At 40.2% G+C, this 12,979-nt stretch overlaps 2 non-coding genes across 2 annotated transcripts; both read right to left on the bottom strand.

Moving 5' to 3' along the window:
• Positions 1 to 107, bottom strand: LOC130959749 (small nucleolar RNA R71). The gene has a single exon (XR_009078816.1). It is a non-coding gene; the product is annotated as a small nucleolar RNA R71 (small nucleolar RNA).
• Positions 108 to 10,500: 10,393 nt separating this feature from the next.
• LOC130958934 (small nucleolar RNA R71) lies at positions 10,501 to 10,608 on the bottom strand. Its single transcript, XR_009078034.1, has one exon. It is a non-coding gene; the product is annotated as a small nucleolar RNA R71 (small nucleolar RNA).
• Between the last annotated feature and the right edge of the window lie 2,371 nt (positions 10,609 to 12,979).

Below are 12,979 nucleotides of genomic sequence, written 5' to 3'. Positions count from 1 at the left end.
AGGTTGAGAACTGAGGTGCAAACTTTCAGGCAACAAGATGGTGAGACTCTTTATGAAGCATGGGAGAGGTTCAAAGACCTAACAAGAAGATGCCCACCAGATATGTTCAATGAATGGGTTCAACTTCACATCTTCTATGAAGGACTTTCATATGAGTCAAAGAAGGCTGTGGATCATTCATCAGGAGGGTCTCTAAATAAGAAGAAAATCATTGAAGAAGCTATAGATGTCATTGAGACAGTTGCTGAGAATGACTACTTCTATGCCTCCGAAAGAAATAACACTAGAGGAGTAATGAGCTAAACCACATGGATGCATTGTTAGCTCAAAATAAGATGATCACCAAGCAGCTAGCAGATCTTACCAAAAAGGTGGAGGAGAACCAAGTTGCAGCAGCCATCACCTCATCGTCAGCAAAAAGAAGGAGTAAACATAGGAGAAGAAGGTGACTGGGAGCAAGCCAACTATGTTGGAAACTCACCTAGACAAGTCCATGATCCATACTCCAAAACCTACAACTCTTGATGGAGAAATCACCATAACTTTGGATGGGGAAACCAACAAGACCAAGGGCAAGATCAGAGATGCCACAACCTCAACTCCAACAACAATGCAACTCATTAACACACCTCACAAAAATCCTACCAACATCCATCTAGCCACCCTTCTCAACCACCTAATCTCAACCCACCATCATTAACAGATGATAGGCTCTCAAAGATTGAGGCTCTACTTGAAAACTTATGCAGAGAAGTCCAAGACAACAAAATATTTAAGGAAGAAGTGCGAGCCAATATCAAGAACCAAGGAGAAAACATCAAGAGATTGGAGTTCCAAGTAGGGTATCTATCTCAACAAATTCCCAAACCCACTGATGGATTCCCCAGTGATACAGAGAAGAATCCAAGAGGAGAAACAAAAAAAGTGAGATGGGAAGAATGCAAAATGATAACCACAAGTGATGAGGGGAGTATGAATGGAGTAGAACACCTCCAAAATAATCAAAAGGAAAGCCAGGAGGAAGGAAGCTATACAACTCAACCTACATCCAAGGAAGAGCTAAAGAAGAAGGAGGTATTGAACCCATACGCACCTTTTCCCCACAGGCTTAAAGGTGGTGTAGCAGGGAGAATGTATTCAAGGTTCCTTGATATATTTGCATCTCTTGATGTAAATATACCATTCATTAAAGCCCTCCAGCAAATGCCTTTCTACATCAAGTATATAAAGGAGCTACTAGCTAGAAAAAGTCCATTGAAGGGTGGACAAACAATAAAGATGAATAGGGATTACAGTGCTTTCATTCAACCAGGGCCACCAACAAAGAAGGATGATCCAGGGAGTTTCCACATTCCTTGTGCCATAGGAGAAACAATGATTGACAAAGGGCTTTGTGACTTGGGAGCAAGCATCAACTTAATGCCTCTCTCCCTCATGAAGAAGCTCCAAATCAATGAACTAACTCCTACTGATGTAATTATCAGATTGGCTGACAAAACTCAAAAACAAGCAATAGGAGTGGTTGAAAATGTGCTGGTGAAGGTCGGGAGCTACTATCTTCCCGCAGATTTTGTTGTTCTGGAAATGGATGAGAATCCTATTTACCACATCATTCTGGGAAGACCATTCCTAGCCACAGCTAGAGCACTCATAGATGTAGAGCGAGGAGAGCTAGTACTGAGAATACATGATGAGCAGCTCACTTTAAATGTTTTCAACCTCTCACAAGAAGCAAGTCAAGAAAACAAAAAATCAAGAGAAGAGCAGAATGTAGCACTGATGCAAGAAACAAGCAGTGAAGCACAAACAACACAACTGGAAATCCCATGGGTTGGAAAGCCACATATTCAAGAAGAACCACATTCAAGGGTGATCCAAAGGGAACCAGAACCACCTGAGTCATGCAGAGTCAACAACAAGGATCCCTTAGAGAAAGAATCTATAGAAAGCAAGAGAGCATCAAGAGATACAAAGAAGAAAGTACCCAGAAGATGGAGAAACAAGAAGACCCCTACAGAGGATTTCTCCCTAGGAGATGAACTTCTCAACAAATCCACTGGAGACAAACACTACTTGGGCAGCATGGTGGAGACCCCCAAACAGAAGTATAACCTCAACTAAGGAAAGAATCATCGAGCTAGCGACGCTAAAAAAGTGATTTGTTGGGAGGCAACCCAACCTGAGGTAATTCTCTTTTCATAAGTCTTTCAATAAAAATTTCAAGTTGGATTCTCTATAGTGTGAGGAGCTAAGTTTGGTGTACACACCAAAAACAATTCAAGGATGAATATAGGGCTTTAAGTTTGGTGTTCCACCAAAACTCCAGCTGAAGAGTGCATTGCAACCCTTAGTGATGAAGCATTTCCTCTAGCAATTAGAGAACTTACTTGACAGAGGCTTAACCTCTAAGATATAGATTATCTTTTTAGCTCATGGTTATTTCTTAATAAAAAGCACACAAGGTTCTTACATGCATCCAATTTGTCAAGTAAGCAAAGAACTAAGTTTGGTGTTCACACACCAAGTTAAGTTCTGAAGCTCACAAGCACACATGCATGCTAACCCTTTTCCAAGTGCTTGGAGAACAAGCAACTTTCAATAGTGTTGCAGGAATTCAATCAATCTCAGGGAATGAGCATACCCCATCATCCAAGGAAACAGACAGGGATGCAAATATTAGGACGAGAATACCAAGGAAGATATCATGAGGTTGTTTCAAACCATCTCGAACAGCAAAACTCTAAGTGAAAAATGATTGAATAGAACCTGCATCTTTTACTTGTTCCTCTTTATTCACATCTAAATGTGCTAGCTTAATGTCTTGAGTGTTCACTTTCATCTTTCTTACTTGTATGCTTGTCTCTTTAAGTTAATCAAAAAGAAAATGTTATGAAAAAAACAAGAGTGGAGTTATTTTATGAAGTGCATTCTGAATGTTTGTGGTAGGATGATTAGTAAGCTAAGTTGGTTCACCAAATAAGGAAAGAAAGCAACTATCTATCCTGAGTCCTATGTTTGAGACACACCCTTTGAGACTAACTAAAGAATAAGATCCCAATTAGAAAAGAGGAAGAGCAATAAAAGTGAAAAAGAAAGAAACACAATAAGAAACAATGCTAGGCACCAAGGGTTTCAAAATTGAGGCATGTGTCTGTGGTGTTTATGTACAAAGGATATACTTGGATGAATAAGCTCTTAGGGGTGCCTTATCACTTGGTAACTTGGATTAACTAATCCGGGATTATCAGCTGAAAGTCCACCATCAAGAGTAACCTTTGCTACAGAACATTTAGTAACCCAAATAGGTGCTGGACACCAAGGTCTCAAGAAAGGAAAAATAACAAACCATGTACCTGTGGTGTGTATGTATGAGGGAAAGAGACATGAGGAAGTAAGTCCTTAGTGGTGCCTTAACACCTAGCACCTTAAACCAACTGGTTTGGGAGTGTTGGCTGAAAGCTTATCATAAAGAGTCGCCCTCTTACAAAGCACTTAGCAAAAAGAAAAATAAACTTTGAAAAAAAATAAGGAAGGATCAATAAGAAAGAAATCTCAAAGGATGCAATCAAGAAAGTGACCAAGGAGTTGATAAAGGCTTGAAACCTAAAGGGGAGGAACTTAAGTTGCTATGCATGAAACCCCATAAACCAAGAATTCTACTTCTATTTTATCTTCTTGCCCTTTCATTTCATTCTTCTTATGCTTCAGTACTTGCTTAGGGACAACCAAGCTTTAAGTTTGGTGTTGTGATGCCAGGGCATCTAAGGCCAGTTTTACTGACCTTTTCTTTACTTTTTTAGGGTAGTTTCATGCATTTTCTTAGTGAATAAGATAAGTTTTGGATGAAAATACACTCACACCTTGATTCAAGCAACTAGTGTGAACTTTGCATGATTTTATGAGAATTTTGCTAGAATTTCATGATAAATTGATGATGCATAATCTCATGACTTTGGCTAGAGCTTTGATGCACTTTAATTGTTTGATTCTAGGGCAAAGGAAGCAAGGAAGAACCACGTTAATATTCACGTTAACCTAGTTAACGTGAACACTAACGTGGAATGGTAAAAAGCTTACAACGTTAATGAGAAAAGTGATCACCAATAACACCTGCGAAGCCATCCATAGCTCACGTTACTTGCCACGTTAACTAAGTTAACGTGGTAGTTAACGTAGAAGCAAAAGGGAACTTCAACGTTAAAAGAAAACATGAACACCACTAACGTTGGAGAACTTGGCAATGATCCACGTTAAGAGTCACGTTAACTTAGTCAACGTGAACTCTAACGTGGAAGAGGAAAACAAAAGCCAACGTTAGTGACACCCACTTTTGTCACTAACATTGGACCAACTAGCATTGCCTACGTTAACTTTCACGTTAAGACTATTAACGTGAAAGTTAACGTTGAGTTGAAATCAAAGAGCCAACATTAGTGACACTTACTTTTGTCATTAACATTGAAGATGGCATCACTACTACGTTAAGAGCCATGTTAACTTAGTTAACGTGAGTTCTAATGTAGAGAATTTGGGCATTTGGAGCGTTAGTGACAAAGGTAAGTGTCACTAACGCTCTCGAAGGTGAGACACACCCACGTTAAGAGTCACGTTAGCTACACTAACGTGAACTCTAACGTAGGAACAAAAGGCACCAAGCAACGTTAATGGGAAAAGTGATTCCCAATAATGTTTGCGAAGGGGGTATAAGCCAACGTTATTGGGAAAAGTGAGTCCCAATAACGTTGGCCAAAAATTGAGAAGGCAACGTTAGTGGTCACGTTAAGACCACTAACGTTGAAGTTAACGTGGGTACATAAGGGTGGAACGTTAGTAGAAAAAGTGAATGCCACTAACGTTCTCGAACCCACAATGGCACTCAACGTTAATCTCACTAAATACCTGATGAGCGGATAATTTGTACGCTTTTTGGCATTGTTTTTAGTATGTTTTTAGTATGATCTAGTTAGTTTTTAGTATATTTTTATTAGTTTTTAGTTAAAATTCACTTTTCTGGACTTTACTAGGAGTTTGTGTGTTTTTCTGTGATTTCAGGTATTTTCTGGCTGAAATTGAGGGACCTGAGCAAAAATCTGATTCAGAGACTAAAAAGGACTGCAGATGCTGTTGGATTCTGACCTCCCTGCACTCGAAGTGGATTTTCTGGAGCTACAGAAGCCCAATTGGTGCGCTCTCAATGGCGTTGGAAATTAGACATCCTGGGCTTTCCAGCAATACATGATAGTCCATACTTTGCCCGAGATTTGATGGCCCAAACCGGCGTTCAAAGTCACCTTCAGAATTCCCAGCGTTAAACGCCGGAACTAGCATAAGAATGGGAGTTAAACGCCCAAACTGGCACAAAAGCTGGCGTTTAACTCCAAGAAGAGTCTCTACACGAAAATGCTTCAATGCTCAGCCCAAGCACACACCAAGTGGGCCCGGAAGTGGATTTTTATGTCATTTACTCATCTCTGTAAACCCTAGGCTACTAGTTCTCTATATATAGGACCTTTTACTATTGTATTTTCATCTTTTGATCACTTTAGATCTTAGGATCAATCTTGGTTCTTCTGGTTCCCTCTCTGGGGCCGAAGCCAATGATCACACTATCACTTATGTATTTTTAACGGTGGAGTTTCTACACACCAAAGATTAAGGTGTGGAGCTCTGCTGTACCTCGAGTATCTGAAATTCCCACCAATGAATCACATAAGTATCTCTATCTTTATCTTTATGTTTTATTCATCATTCATAACCATTTGAGTTTGCCTGACTAAGATTTACAAGGTGACCATAGCTTGCTTCATACCAACAATCTCTGTGGGATCGACCCTTACTCGCGTAAGGTTTATTACTTGGACGACCCAGTACACTTGCTGGTTAGTTGTGCGAAGTTGTGTTTATGCAATGGTATTGAACACCAAGTTTTTGGATTCATTACCGGGGATTATTTGAGTTGTGAAAAGTATTGATCACAATTTCGTGCACCAAGTTTTTGGCGCCGTTGCCGGGGATTGTTGAGTTTGGACAACTGACGGTTCATCTTGTTGCTTAGATTAGGTATTTTCTTTTAGAATTCTTAAGAATGAATTCTAGTGTTTCATGATGATCTGTTGAAGTCTGGCTGGTTGTGAAGCCATGTCTAATTCTATTGGACCGAGGTTTCAACTTATCATCATAAGAGCTTGTTGATTTCTATCAATCTTGCTGTTGGAGCAGTGATCTGCTAAGGCTTGGCTGGCCATTGGCCATGTCTAGTGTTTTGGACCGAAGCTTTCTTTGAAAGCTTGGCTGGCTATGAAGCCATGTCTAATTCCTGGACCGGAGTCTTAGACTAAACATTGCATGATTCCTGGAATTCTCACTAAGAATTTTGATATCTTTATTTTCTTTCTTTTTCCACTTAATTTTCGAAAAAAAAACCACAAAAAAATTACAAAATCATAAAATCCAAAAATTTCTTGTTTAAGTTTAGAGTTGATGAGCGGATAATTTGTATACTTTTTGGCATTGTTTTTAGTATGTTTTTAGTATGATATAGTTAGTTTTTAGTATATTTTTATTAGTTTTTAATTAAAATTCACTTTTCTGGACTTTACTATGAGTTTGTGTGTTTTTCTGTGATTTCAGGTATTTTCTGGCTGAAATTGAGGGACCTGAGCAAAAATCTGATTCTGAGACTCAAAAGGACTGCAGATGCTGTTGGATTCTGACCTCCCTGCACTCAAAGTGGATTTTCTGGAGCTACAGAAGCCCAATTGGCGCGCTCTCAACGGCGTTGGAAAGTAGACATCCTGGGCTTTCCAGCAATATATAATAGTTCATACTTTGCCCAAGATTTGATGGCCCAAACCGGCGTTCAAAGTCACCTCAAGAAATCCCAGCGTTAAACGCTGGAACTGGCACCTAAATGGGAGTTAAACGCCCAAACTGGCACCAAAGCTGGCGTTTAACTCCAAGAAGTGTCTCTACACGAAATTGCTTCATTGCTCAGCCCACGCACACACCAAGTGGGCCCGGAAGAGGATTTTTATGTCATTTACTCATTTCTGTACACCCTAGGCTACTAGTTTCTTATAAGTAGGACCTTTTACTATTGTATAGAAATCTTTTTTGATCACTTTTAGATCTTTAGATATCTTTGAACATTTTAGTTCTTAGATCATTGGGAGGCTGGCCATTCGGCCATGCCTAGACCTCATGCTTATGTATTTTCAACGGTGGAGTTTCTACACACCATAGATTAAGGTGTGGAGCTCTGCTGTACCTCGAGTATTAATGCAATTACTATTGTTCTTTCATTCAAATTCCACTTGTTCTTTTACCAAGATATCACTTGTTCTTCAACATGATGAAGGTGATGATTGACGCCCATCACCATTCTCACTCATGAACAAAGTGACTGACAACCACTCTTGTTCTACAAGCATTTGAGGCTTGGTGAATATCTCTTGGATTCCTGATTGCACGATGCATGGTTGATCGCCTGACAACCGAGTGCTCGCCTGACAAACGAGCCAACCATTCCGTGAGATCAGAGTCTTCGTGGTATAGGCAAGAACTGATGGCAGCATTCAAGAGAATCCGGAAGGTCTAACCTTGTCTGTGGTATTCTGAGTAGGATTCAATGACTGAATGACTGTGACGTGCTTCAAACCTGTAACCTACTGGGCGTTAGTGACAGACGCAAAAGAGTTATTCTATTCCGGTAGGGGAGGGAACCGAACCGGTGATTGGCCGTACTGTGACAGAGTATTGAGCATTAGCTTTCACTGCGAGGATGGGAGGTAGCTGCTGACAACAGTGAGACCCTATACGAGCTTGCCATGGAAAGGAGTAAGAAGGGTTGGATGAAGACAGTAGGAAAGCAGAGAGACGGAAGGGAAGGCATCTTCATGCGCTTATCTGAAGTTCCTACCAATGAATTACATAAGTATCACTATCTTTATCTTTTATGTTATTTTCGTTCATCACCATATATATCTGAGTTTGCCTGACTAAGATTTACAAGATGACCATAGCTTGCTTCAATACTAACAATCTCCGTGGGATCGACCCTTACTCACGTAAGGTTTATTACTTGGACGACCCAGTGCACTTGCTGGTTAGTTGTGCGAAGTTGTGTAATGCCATGGTATTGAGCGCACCAAGTTTTTGGAGCCATTACCAGGGATTATGAGAGTTGTGAAAAAGTATAGTTCACAATTTCGCGCACCAAGTTTTTGGCGCCGTTGCCGGGGATTGTTCTAGTCTTGAGCAAGCCTTTGGTAACATCAGTGCCAAGATCCGGCAACAACATCAAATTTTTGGTGTTATTGCCCGGGATTGTTTAGGCTGGACAACTGACGGTTCATCTTGTTGCTTAGATTAGGTATTTTTTTTTCGAAATTCTTGAAGATGAATTCTAGAGTTTCATGATGATTTGTTGAAATCTGGCTGGCTGAGAAGCCATGTCTAATCTGATTGGACCGAGGTTTCAACTTATCACCACAAGAGCTTGTTGATTTCGTATCAATCTTGCTTTTGGAGCAGTGATTTGCTAAGGCTTGGCTGACCTTTGGTCATGTCTAGTGTTTTGGACCGAAGCTTTCTTTGGAAGCTTGGCTGGCTGTGAAGCCATGTCTAATTCCTGGACCGGAGTCTTAGACTAGCATTGCACTGATTCCTGGAATTCTCATTAAGAATTTTGATACCTTTTTCCACTTAATTTTCGAAAAACACAAAAAATTTACAAAATCATAAAAACCAAAAAGATTTTATGTTTCTTGCTTGAGTCTAGTGTCTCATCTTAAGTTTGGTGTCAATTGCATGAATTCATTCATGTGTCTTAAGGATCTTCAAGTAATTCTTGATGATTTCTTGCTCTGATCTTTGAATTCTATTGACTTGAGTATTTTGTGTGTCCCATATGCATTTTCAGTTCATTAGTGTCAGTAGTATACAAACTGCTAGGTTTGGTGTCTTGCATGCATTGTTATTTGATTCTTGTTGCATTTTAATTATTAAAAATCCAAAAATATTTTTAATTTGTGTCTTTTCAAGTCAATGATACAAGGGATTGAAGATTCAGAACACACTGCAGAGGAATTATACAGAAAAAGCTGAGCATTCAAAAATGCCCAGTGAAGAAGGCAGACTGGCGTTTAAACGCCAGCCAGGGCACCTGGTTGGGCGTTTAACGCCCAAACAGGTAGCATTTTGGGCGTTAAACGCCAGAATGTATACCATTCTGGGCGTTTAACGCCAGGATGGTGCTAGGGGGAAGATTTTGTTTTCAAATCAATTTTTTCAAGTTTTTCAAAATCAAATCTTTTTCAAATCATATCTTTTCAATCAAATGTTTTCAAAATCAATTTCTTTCTTTTTTCAAAGATACTTACTAACAATTAATGATTTGATTGAACATCTCAAATTTGTTGCCTTTTCTGTTGAGAAAGGTTTTATGTTTGAATCATATCTTTTCTTGTTAGGCAAGTCATTTGTTTTCAAAATCATATCTTTTCAAATTGTTTTCAAATCATATCTTTTAAAATGGTTTTCAAATCATATCTTCTCAATCACATCTTTTTAAAACCATAACTTTTCAATCAAATCTTTTTAACCACATCTTTTTCAAAATAGTTTCAATCAAATCTCTTTGACTTCTAATTTTCAAAATCTTTTTCAAACATCACTTGATTTCTTTTCCACTTTCAATTTTCAAAAATTATCAATCAAATTTTCAAAATGTTTTCAAAATCTTTTAATTGAATTTTCGAAAATTTCCTTCCCTCCTTCCCACATCCTTCTATCTATGGAGTACCACTCCTTCTAAATGCACAATTCGAACCTTATCTAATTAAAGTTCGAATTCTTCTTCTCCTTCTTCTTTCTATTTCTCTTTTCCTCTGACACTTCAAGGAATCTCTATACTGTAACATAGAGGATTCCACATTTTCTTGTTCTCTTCTCTTTCATATGAGCAGGAGCAGAGACAAAGGCATTCTTGTTGAAGCTGATCCTGAACCTGAGAGGACCCTGAAGAGAAAGCTAAGAGAAGCCAAAGCACAACTCTCTTTAGAGGACCTGACCGAATTCTTCAAGGAAGAAGAACCCATGGCAGCCGAAAACAACAACAATGCCAACAATGCAAGGAAGGTGCTGGGTGACTTTACTGCACCTACTCCTGATTTCTATGGGAGAAGCATCTCTATCCCTGCCATTGGAGCAAACAACTTTGAGCTTAAGCCTCAATTAGTTTCTCTAATGCAACAGAATTGCAAGTTCCATGGACTTCCAATGGAAGATCCTCATCAGTTTTTAGCTGAATTCTTGCAAATCTGTGACACAGTCAAGACTAATGGGGTTAACCCTGAGGTCTATAGACTGATGCTATTCCCTTTTGCTGTAAGAGACAGAGCTAGAATATGGTTGGATTCTCAACCTAAAGAAAGCCTGGACTCTTGGGAAAAGCTAGTCAATGCCTTCCTGGCAAAGTTCTTTCCACCACAAAGATGGAGTAAGCTTAGAGTGGAAGTCCAAACCTTCAGACAGAAGGATGGAGAATCCCTCTATGAAGCTTGGGAAAGATACAAACAATTAATCAGAAGATGTCCTTCAGACATGCTTTCTGAATGGAGCATCATAGGAATTTTCTATGATGGTCTCTCTGAACTATCCAAGATGTCCTTGGATAGCTCTGCTGGAGGATCTCTTCATCTGAAGAAGACGCCTGCAGAAGCTCAAGAATTGATTGAAATGGTTGCAAATAACCAATTCATGTACACTTCTGAAAGAAATCCTGTGAACAATGGGACTAGTCAGAAGAAAGGAGTTCTTGAGATTGATGCTCTGAATGCCATACTGGCTCAGAATAAAATATTGACTCAACAAGTCAATTTGATTTCTCAAAGTCTGTCTGGAATGCAAAATGCACCAAACAGTACTAAGGAAGCTTCATCTGAGGAAGAAGCTTATGATCCTGAGAACCCTTCAATAGAAGAGGTGAATTACATGGGAGAACCCTATGGAAACACCTACAATTCTTCATGGAGAAATCACCCAAATCTCTCATGGAAGAATCAAGAGAGACCTCAACAAGGTTTCAATAACAATAATGGTGGAAGAAACAGGTTTAGCAATGGCAAGCCTTTTCCATCATCTTCTCAGCAACAGACAGAGAGTTCTAAGCAGAATACTTCTGACTTAGCAACAATGGTCTCTGATCTAATAAAGACCACTCAAAGTTTCATGAATGAAACAAGGTCCTCCATCAGAAATTTGGAAGGACAAGTGGGTCAGCTGAGCAAGAAGGTTACTGAACTCCCTCCTAGTACTCTCCCAAGTAATACAGAAGAAAATCCAAAAGGAGAGTGCAAAGCCATAGACATGGCCGAATGTGGAGAGGAAAGAGAGGAGGAGGACGCCACTGAGGAAGACCTCAGTGGGCGTGTACCAATCTCCTCTGAGTTCCAATGGGAATCTGAGGCTCAAAATGAGACCATAGAGATTCCATTGGACTTACTTCTGCCATTCATGAGCTCTGATGAGTATTCTTCCTCTGAAGAGGATGAGTATGTTACTGAAGAGCAAGTTGCTAAATACCTTGGAGCAATCATGAAACTAAATGACAAGTTATTTGGAAATGAGACTTGGGAGGATGAACCTCCCTTGCTCACCAAAGAACTGGATGACTTGTCTAGGCAGAAACTGCCTCAAAAGAGGCAGGACCCTGGGAAGTTTTCTATACCTTGTACCATAGGCACCATGACCTTCAAGAAGGCCTTGTGTGACTTAGGGTCAAGTGTGAACCTCATGCCCCTCTCTGTAATGGAGAAATTAGGGATCTTAGAGGTGCAAGCTGCAAGAATCTCATTAGAGATGGCAGACAACTCAAGAAAACAAGCCCATGGACTTGTAGAGGATGTTCTGGTTAAAGTTGAAGACCAGTACATTCCTACTGATTTCATAGTCCTAGAAACTGGGAAGTGCATGGATGAATCCATCATCCTTGGCAGACCCTTCCTAGCCACAGCAAAGGCTGTGATTGATGTTGACAGAGAAGAGTTAATCATTCAAGTGAATGAAAAATCCTTGGTGTTTAAGGCCCAAGGATATCCCTCTGTCATCATGGAGAGGAAGCATGAAGAGCTTCTCTCAAAACAGAGCCTAGCAGAGCCCCCACAGTCAAACTCTAAGTTTGGTGTTGGGAGGCCACAACCAAACTCTAAGTTTGGTGTTGAAACCCCACATTCAAACTCTAAGTTTGGTGTTGGGAGGTTCCAACACGGTTCTGAGTACTTCTGAGGCTCCATGAGAGTCCTCTGTCAAGCTAATGACATTAAAGAAGCGCTTGTTGGGAGGCAACCCAATGTTTTATGATTAATTATTTTCTTTTGTTATTTTATCTTTTTTGTAGGTTGATGATCATAAGAAGTCACAAAAACAATGAAAAAAGCAAAAACAGAATGAAAAACAGGAAGAAAAACAGCACACCCTGGAGGAGAAGAAACTGGCGTTCAAACGCCAGTAATGCTAGCTGTTGGGCGTTTAACGCCCAGTCTGGCACCATTCTGGGCGTTTAACGCCAGAAAGGGGCACCAGACTGGCGTTAAACGCCAGTAAAGGGCAAGAACCTGGCGTTAAACGCCAGGAATGGGCACCAGCCCGGCGTTTAACGCCAGAAATGGCTCAAAACGTGATTTTGAGCAACATTTGGTGCAGGGATGACTTTTCCTTGACACTTCAGGATCTGTGGACCCCACAGGACCCTACCATCACTCTCTCTCTTCTTCCCCCATTCACCAATCACCTCAACACCTCTTCCCCAAAAACCCCTCACCTATCAAATCCCATCTTTCTCTTCACCACTCACATCCATCTTTCATAAAACCCCACCAACCTCACCCTTCAAATTCAAACCACTTTCCCTCCCAAACCCACCCATAATGGCCGCACCTTTACCCCCCTCTCTCCTATAAATACCCTTCTTCAACTCTTC

The sequence above is a fragment of the Arachis stenosperma genome, chromosome 10, assembly GCF_014773155.1.
Source record: "Arachis stenosperma cultivar V10309 chromosome 10, arast.V10309.gnm1.PFL2, whole genome shotgun sequence".
In the NCBI taxonomy this organism is placed as follows: Eukaryota; Viridiplantae; Streptophyta; class Magnoliopsida; order Fabales; family Fabaceae; genus Arachis; species Arachis stenosperma.
Note: the sequence above shows the minus strand (reverse complement) of the source record. Positions and strands in the feature narration are given on the sequence as shown.